A 10,106-nucleotide genomic window follows, 5' to 3' on the forward strand; every position below is an offset into this window, starting at 1 on the left:
TATTCAGCCAGTGTGAACACTGCCCAGTAAGTAATTATTCAGTATTTACCTACACCCGCACCACAGCGGTGTTATTACTGTCTGTTTCACATAACTTGCGTAACATAATATGTGCTGTGTAAAGAACAAAGTAATAATGCCTAGGCAGTTTAACCTTAATCATGCAATTAATAATAAGTACAGAGCAATAATAATTAATATCAATAATTAAAATTCAAAATACATAATCTAACATGTTGCCAAAAAAAAGGTCATTAAAGGAATATTTGACCCAAAAAAGATATGTTTTTTATATGTTACTTATTGCTTGTAGTTTGTAGTGATTGGTAAGAAAAAATATTAATCTCACGTTTTTGTGGAGAAGAGAAATAACAAATATTCATACTGAATGGTGCCTAATGGTAACTGACTCTGAACAACGGCAATGTTAAAAATGTCCATGGAAAAAAGAAAAAAAAATTCCCACATAAGAGAGGTTGCACAATCCACATGTCTACTATACATTTGTAATCTCAGAATGTTAAAAATACATGCATTTTTTGCTAAAATATTATTAATTCTTCTAATGGATCTTTAATTTAAACGCACAGTATTAAGGGAACGTGCCTTTCCTGTTAATCTTGTCTGGAAGTATTTAAAGTATATTAGCAAAACATGCATACATTTTGCACGTTCCGAGTATACAAATGGATAACAGACAAGTGGATTATGTGACACATCTTATGTAATGTTGAAGAAAAACAACAATACGTGATTGATCTATAAACACAATTAATGTTTAAAATGAGGATGCATACTGCTTAAAGTGTTATGCTTAATATTAAAAATGTAGATGCTTATTATTTTAATTAATATTTCTTCATATGTAATTAATACATGACTAATGCTAAAAGGTGCTTTGCTTTTCAAAATCTTCCAGAAAACTTTGATTTCTGCTTAAATAAAGATTTATTTCAAGAAATTGCAGTGTGTTCATCTGTTGGACAAAGGAAAGATTAATTAGGAAGGCTTGAATGTTGAATGACTGCTAAACATAATTTTTATGGGACCACCTTTTGGCTGAGCCTGGCCAACATCTAACGGTTTAACCTACTGGACCTGTCATATTATAGTTGTAGGGCAGATCTCAGAAATTTCATACATCCATAGACACAGTTATATTTGTTTTTAAATAATTAAGGTTTATTTCAAATATTAATCTTCTTAAATAGATAGACTCAAATATGTTACATTATAAACTTAATAAAGGTACAGTTATCATTCTAAGGATAATTTTCAATTAGAAGAGGTCCAATAGCCTGTTCCTTTAGAATAAAATAGAGAGAACATTTGAAAGGGTGGTTTTAAAGGTTCTGGTTCTAAGATGATGGAGCCATTAAATTCAATGCTGCATTCTAATAAGATATTTTTTATACTGTTGAGGTGGTGGTAGAATCCTTTTAACAAAATTTGTAATTTGAAAATATTGGGAACAGTGCATTGTTGGAAAGTTAAATATGAAGAGTTAATTGTTTAATAAGATGCAATATGTTTTCTAAATATCTTAATCCTTAGCATTTTCAGAAGATTAAATACTGAGAAGGTTTGAGAAAGATGAAAAAGGTGATTATGATTTTGTAGAAGAGCAACAGATAAAACTTCTATGCCTTGTGTTCTACATTGGTTTCACATTCTGAGTGATTTGTTGGATGAGTGGATTATTGGTATATTGACAAGTGTCAGTGTTTAGTGGTGCACAATTCAGGGCATATAAAGAAGAACAGCAACATTTAATTTACATTGCTGACCAGGTTGGTACGGTGGCCGAGAAGGGCAAAACAAATTTACATTTCACAAAACAAATTTATAACCATTAAGAAAATTTATAAAGGAAATTCAAATTAACATTTCAGAAAACAATTTTACAATAGTGAGAACAATTTACAACTCCCAAGACAAATTTACAAGCGGTAAAACAAATTAACAGTTCAGAAAACAACTTTACAAGTGGCCCGAAACAAATTTACAAACAGCAAATCAAATGGAAAGGGTAGGTACAATACACAGGAAGTGCTTGTTGCTGACCTTTTGTGTCATTCAAACTGTTTTGCTAGGGAAAAATGAATAGAGTTTGTAGCAATTAAGTACTGCCAGGCGACGATGTTTTGTCCATTTTGTGGTAACCATTGTAGCCAGCTGGCTCGCTTTTGTTATTCTTGTGGGAAATGTTTAGACTTTCTAAAAGAGGCTCCCCAGATGGAAGACATGAAACGTTGTTGTATAGGCTATGCCAATGAAGGCCACTCTTACAATGTAATCGTTGACATGTCCTTTTTTACATGGTGTAAACATTAGCTTGCGGTGTCTTAAAACTAAACTTAGAGAAGCTGGGCTATATCATAGAAAGAAATATTCCTCCACAAACGCTGCCAGGAATGCCATCAGGTTGGAGCTTCGTGGACCTGGACAACTTTTTGGCTACCGAATGATATGGCTAGTAGGCAAAAGTACAATTTGCGAGTAAAGAGATATGATGTTATGGTTTTACTCTGGGAGCTAAATCTTCGAGGATGCGATAGAAGAGCGCGCAGAAGGTTTATAAGAAGAACCTATACCACTCGATGATGCGAATTATATGTGGCATGCTGATGGTTACGACAAACTAAAGCCATTCGGGTTTGCTATTTCTGGATGCATTGATGGATTTTCACGTAAAGTATTGTGGCTTGTAAGTGGACCAACAAATAACAATCCATCAGTGATCGCTCACAATTTCCTAACTTGTGTGCGACACCTTGGTGTTGTGTCCATGAGACTGAGGACCGATTGCGGCACGGAGAATGGCATTATGGCTGCATTTCAGTGTACCCTATGTCACCACGCCGACTACTATTCGGGAATGTCTAGCCACATGTATGGCTCATCCATAAACAATCAACATATTGAGTCTTGATGGTCCATATTCAGAAAGGGAAGGTACGTGACCTAAATGAAGTATCACTCTTCATCATTACTGTTAGCATACACAGTTTACAACTATGATGCATGTTAAGGAAAAACAAAATGTATTAAGTTACGTTAAGGCTGCTGATTAATCACCATAAGCGTTAAAACTTTATGGGATTAACTTTTTAAACGCAACCCCTAACTGCGCTATTTAGGATCCCTGCCCACTTACTGTCCTCTGTAGTGTTGGGGCAACGTTAAAAGTTACGTTACATTAGGGGTGCCCAAGATGTCGATCGCGGTCGACCGGTAGATCGGAAAGGTAGTGCAGATAGATTGCGTTGCATTCAACAAAATTTTTTTTTTTTAAACGTTAATCTATCATATATCCTCCCTATGGCATTTGCCACTTGATTGACATACAGGGCAGCCAGTCTGTGATTTCTTTTCTTCTAACACACTGGTCATCCCATGCATGATCAAACTACTGCAAAACTCCGGCTGTGATCTAGTTAGCCTTCCAATTTGTATAGTTAAAAGAAGGGATTTTTAAAAAAAATTGTTTGTGGAGGGTTTGGGCTGGATGTGGAATTGGAAGAGGATTTTTCTCACAATGTCACAATCGCGTTTGTCTGATCTGTCAATCTATCATTGCTATTCCAAAAAAAGGAAAATGTGGAAAGGCACTTTCGAACTGTTTATAAAAACTATGAAACTGACTTCCTTCCGAAAAGCGATGTGAGAAAGGGAAAGGAGAGGGAACCAAAATCGCAGTTAATCGGACAGCCGTCATTTTTCACTCGGCCGAATTCAAAAGCAAAGGCAGCATCACCAAAGCATCGTTCCGGGTGAGTCACTCGATCATTAAGCATAAGAAGTTCTTCCAAGAGCTACCTCCTTGACTGCATTATTCGGCTCCACCTATTTATGCGAGTGAGCCTTTTCCCACATGAAGATTATTAAATCCAAATACTGTAGTGACCATAAATGTATTGAATTGTTATTGTGCCATAAAGGTTATTCAGTTATGCAAGGTATGACAACATATATTTTATGCATAAAGTATACTCAGTATATATATATCATTTTTAATGTAGGAGATCATTTCGACCTGGTCATTTTAAAGGAGTTTGCAAGCCCGAAAAAATGTGGGCACCCCTGCGCTACATAGTCAAATTAATTTTTAAAGTAGCGAGTAACTTAATGCGATACTTATTTTGTTGAAGGAAAATATTAATGTTACTTAAGCAGCAAAAAATGATAATAATAATTACTGTTTTATTATTAGGATTAGTATGGCTTTATTTCCTATAAGTACTGCCCTATTCTCAAAGTCGTTGCCTTCTGAGGCTGCCACATAGTGCCCATGAGTTCTTCAGGTCGTTTGGTGAGCTGCATTATAAATAAATGGAATTCTGTTTGTTAACATCTTGCTCAGGAATAATGGAGTTCATGAAAATAGATTTATTTTTATTATAAGTATGGTTTTTGTATCTCTTACTTTAAGAAAAAAATGCAAAAAGCACGGTTTGTAATGCATTCAATTTTATAAGTAACTATATAACATATGTGGTTACTTTTTTTTTTTAAGTAATGAGGAATGTGACTAAGTTAATTTTAAAAGTAACATACCCCAACACTGGTCCCTTGTAAACATTTTTTTTTTCTTTATCTTGATATCATCTCTTGATCTATAAGTGTAAATAAACTGGTATGTCTAAGCAAATGGCAGAATTAATATGAAGTTTAACCCAGTTATTTATATAGGTCTCAGTTCTGGATGGAGTTATTTGCAGACCTCAGAGATGCAGGACACTTTAATGGAAGTCATGAACATCAGTGCTTGCTAAGATTTTGCTTCAAGGATGTCATACAGAAGGACCTGGATGAATGCATGATTCTGTGGAACAGTAACCGGATTCGCCCTTCTACAACCGCGTCATGTCCTGGATTAATGGATTATGTAACGGATTATCATTTCCCAGAAACTTTTTGTTTTCTTTGTAGCTTAAATGTAAATAAATGCTATTACTCCGATCCATTTCTCAATCTAGATTTGGCTGCAGAGACTGTTGATTTAGGATTGAATGTACAGAACTGGATACTTTCCCTGAATCAAATCAGCCAATGCAATCATGTGGTGACCTGAACATGCAGGAGTACTTGGACTGTTATGGAGCACAGTCACCTACAGAAGCCAGAGAACTGGGAGCCTGCATCAGAACTGTACATACGTCTTAAAGAAATTGCTCAGTTATAATTCTGTGTACTACAGATGTAATAATGTACACATTAATGAAACAGTGTCTCAAACGTGTGAAGAGTAACTTGTGCTGTCCATGAATTTTAATTTTTACTGGAAAAACTTCCACATCTGCCCTAAATTATTGTAAACTAGCAGAATACCTGCGCTTCGCAGCGGAGAAGTAGTGTGTTAAAGAAGTTATGAAAAAGAAAAGGAAAAATTTTAAAAATAACGTCTCATATCTATCTATCTATATATATATATATATATATATATATATATATATATATATATATATATAGCAAAATACCCGCTTGGCAGTGAAGAAGTAAAAAGAAAAGGAAACATTTTAATAATAACGTAACATGATTGACAATGTAATTGTTTTGTCACTGTCATGAGTGTTGCTGGCATATATACATACAGTACATGTGTACATATATACACACACACATATACTATGGGGTGCCAAACAGGCAAATACATTGATTTTGTGAATATATAAAGTCGGCGTCAGAATATATAAAGTCAAAACTTGAATATATAAAGTCATGGCTGGAATATATAAAGTGAAAACTTGAATATATAAAGTCAGCGTCAGAATATAAAAAGCGCTGACTTTATATATTCCGACGCTGACTTTATATATTTAAGTTTTGACTTTATATATTCCAGCGCTTACTTTATATATTCAGAAATATTCCAACGCCGTCTTTATATACTCAGGTTTTGACTTTATTTACTCCGACACTGACTTTATATAATCAAGGTTTGACTTTATATATTCGGGAATGACTTTATATATAAAACTTTTGACTTTATACAGTTAAATTTAGTCATCATTGCATAACTTTTTCTTTACCATAGAAATTTAAAGACTAAATTCAACTTCCATTCCTAACAAAGATATTTCTGCATTAAACAGAACCTACTTATATCCAAATTCGAGCTAATGAGCTGTCGCCTGCCTGCCTGAATAAGTCACCCTCGCTTCGCTCTTAGTTTTTTACCCTTCATTTAATCTTGTCTAGTGGCGTAAAAATTATAAAATGGAAGGAGGATTACACTGAGTATGGCTTTACCAAAACAATTAATTGATGGCAAATCGATTATTCATAAAGCTTCAATTGGTGATCTGTTTTTCTGTGTTAACCTCGTATTTTTTCATACTTCTTCTTAAACCAAGGGTGTACGGGTAAAATGAAACGGAAGCGCTGATCAATGTAATCGTGTACCAGGAAATCATGCATTGACAGAAGCTCTCCTTTGCTTGTATTGCAAAGTGTGATTAAATGCGTGATTTTTTAGCTGCTTCGGAGCACATGCATCAAAGCTTCTCAGCTGTGCTTGTGCTAAGAAAAGAAAACATTTTAAAAATAACGTAACACGATTGTCAATGTAACCTTTTGTAAGTAGTGCCTGGAGGATTCAGTGTGGAGAAACTGTAGAGACAGTGTGTGTATTAACTTGTGGATTTTTCTGTGAGTATTTGGTGGCAGCGCCACAAAGTCGCTTGTGAACACTGCAGCGGTAGCTGAGCTCAGAGCTTAAATGAGGTGAATGGGAGGGAGATGATGACGTGACTCACCCGCCTTTAACTGTCAATCCCCCACAAACACAGTCTCGGAATTTGCATAAGCACAGCCCTTCACGTGCAATTTTAACTTAGTTACAAAGTGATCAAAACTCTCGTTTATATCCTGCATCCTCTCATTAAACTTGTATCCCGCATTACCCGTGGGCATGACAAACGCCAGCGGCAGCCTGTCTATGAACTTAATTTAAACTTTAGGTTTACACCTTGCTTTGTTTCCGAAGTAGCAGCACTCATGAATATGGTTGTATGTGTCACTCGCTCGCTTCTTATTGTTTTGCTGCCTTCTCAATTATATAATGCATGTTTTCTTCAGTGCTTTTTGGAGGTCTTCCTGGTTTTCTACGCACTGCGTTGACAGTTCACGTGATTACGTGGGAGGCGTGATGATGTCACACGAAACTCCGCCCCCCACGGCTTTCGAGCTCAACTCCATTACAGTAAATGGAGAAAAATAGCTTCCAGTTATGCCCATTACGTGTAGAACTTTTGTAAGGAAGCTGTAAGGAATGAGCCTGCCAAATTTCAGCCTTCTACCTACACGGGAACTTGGAGAATTAGTGATGAGTCAGTGAGTGAGTGAGTGAGTCAGTCAGTCAGTGAGGGCTTTGCCTTTTATTAGTAAGTGTGAAATTAAATAAAGTGGAGTACAAGTAAGGCAAAGTATAAAATATTTATTACACTATTTAAGTATCAAAAATAAATGTTTAATTTTAAGTACTCTTGATTTGGCTTTATTACCAGGAAATCTCTCTTTCAGAGCTCAGGATTTGATAAAACAGTCCAAATGTAACATAATATAAACAAGAACACATTAAAACATCTTCAGTTGTAGCTTAAATAAACAATAATCAAACATGTGGTTTCTTCAAAATCTCAAATATACAAATGCAGCAGTTATTATACAAAATGAAATAATAATAGTGCTAAAGTGTGTCCACCAGTGCAGATGGATGCGAAGTTCTCAAGCTGTAGTGATTTATCCACATCTAGTGGACCCAATCACACCTGATTTAAAAAACAGCTAAATCCTGAGAATTCTGACCTTCTGTAAGGAAACAGAATTGTTCATGCACATCTTGGCATATTAAGTATTATTTTTAACTACTTGTAAAATAAATAATAATTATGCAATCTATTTTGCAAACCTTCACAATCAAGGAGATAGTCAGCCCAGTAGCCTAATGTTTGTCCTTCTCTGAGTCTCCTGTTGCTCCCTGATGGACTGAGGTCAGGTTTGAAAAGTCCCTCAAGTTCAAGAGCAGTGACCTTCTTTTCTGAGTGGCACAGGACAGGGATCATCAAAGAAGGATGCTGCTGCAGTGCAGTCAAAAACTGAAGTGGCTGCCAAGGCGGAGAAGCCAATGAAGCAGTTGGAAGAAATTCAAACAGGCAAAGAGAAAATTGTGAAGCGGTACCGACGGATGACTCCATCCAACAGTGAAGACCATGATTTAATCTACATTAAAGATCATTTTTTTCAAGGGATAAATGACATTTCAAGGGAATATATTTATTCTTACTACAAAATTCTGAATGAGCAAACTTTAAAAAGAAATTTAGTTGACAAAATTATTGATAACAATTATCCTGATTATAGGAGAATTGTATCATACTTTGAAGGCATGAAGACAGAAACAGAGAAAACTGATGTGCAACATTCATATGTTTATAAGAAGGTTAATAACAAACTTGAAAAAATTGGGGATAGCACATTGAATAAAAATAATAAAATAACTATTAATGGAAGGGAGGTTCAGTGCCATACTGAAGTTTGTTTGAGCTTGGAGATAAAAGATGAAGTTGTGGCAGATGCAGAGGACATATTCTGGTACACAAAGAACTCGCCATGTATGACTCGTTCCACCCCAGATGGCAAGTCTTGCATGTTGGTTATTCTTGAAAGGTGTAAGAACTGGTTTAAGAACAAACCAGGCAAATGCTATGTAAAGTTTGATGAATGGTGGGGCTTTGATGGTGAAACTTATGATCAGTTTATTTTAGCAGATCATGTCAGACAAACTCAGAATTTCAAAGTAAACAATTTTCAGAGATATTTTGAGAGCTTTTTAATAGAACAAAGACAACAGATTAATAAAAAAATAACATCAGCCAGCATGAGAGTAATTAGTTCTTTACGGACAACTTTAAACCTTGAAAATATTCCAAGAGGTAAGCTTTCTGAAGAACAACAAAAGGCTCTGCGAACAGAAACTTCCAATGCAGTCGAATTGTTTTTTAAAAATATTCAAATCCCCCAAAAAAGTGCTTATTCTGATTATTTCAAAGTATATAATGATGTTCTAAGTATACTACCTAGAGACTTTCAAGCTGCTTTTTCAAGAAAGTGGAATGAAATCCTCAATAAAGCTCTCTCTGAGGACACAAACATACAGAGCTTAAGTAAAACTTTGAGGAAAAAAATTGTTCTTCATAGTCTGGGAAAAGAGAACTTCTTGGAGCGAGGTTATGAGAGGTACTTGAAGTTTCTGTTGCCGCAAGACTAGTCAAATTTAGTGAAATAAAATGTTTTAAGAAAGTTCAAACTAAAATAACCCCTTTAGAAATTATTTTGTGCTATGCTCAAATTAATTTTAAATTCATAGTGTTTTTATTTCCATCTTAAAAAAAACACTTTTTTTTTCTGAAAATAAATAAGCAAATATATAAACTGAAACACCCACTATTCAATGAACATTTTTTTCCAATTTGCAGTTAATGTGGCACATTATTGATTTTTATATTCAGCCAGTGTGAACACTGCCCAGTAAGTAATTATTCAGTATTTACCTACACCCGCACCACAGCGTGTTATTACTGTCTGTTTCACATAACTTATGTGAATATAATATGTGCTGTGTAAAGAACAAAGTAATAATGCCTAGGCAGTTTAACCTTAATCATGCAATTAATAATAAGTACAGAGCAATAATAATTAATATCAATAATTAAAATTCAAAATACATAATCTAACATGTTGCCAAAAAAAAGGTCATTAAAGGAATATTTGACCCAAAAAGATATGTTTTTTATATGTTACTTATTGCTTGTAGTTTGTAGTGATTGGTAAGAAAAATATTAATCTCATGCTTTTGTGGAGAAGAGAAATAACAAATATTCATACTGAATGGTGCCTAATGGTAACTGACTCTGAACAACGGCAATGTTAAAAATGTCCATGGAAAAAAGAAAAAAAAATTCCCACATAAGAGAGGTTGCACAATCCACATGTCTACTATACATTTGTAATCTCAGAATGTTAAAAATACATGCATTTTTTGCTAAAATATTATTAATTCTTCTAATGGATCTTTAATTTAAACGCACAGTATTAAGGGAACG

This window comes from Polypterus senegalus, chromosome 4, assembly GCF_016835505.1.
Source record: "Polypterus senegalus isolate Bchr_013 chromosome 4, ASM1683550v1, whole genome shotgun sequence".
NCBI classification, from domain to species: Eukaryota; Metazoa; Chordata; class Cladistia; order Polypteriformes; family Polypteridae; genus Polypterus; species Polypterus senegalus.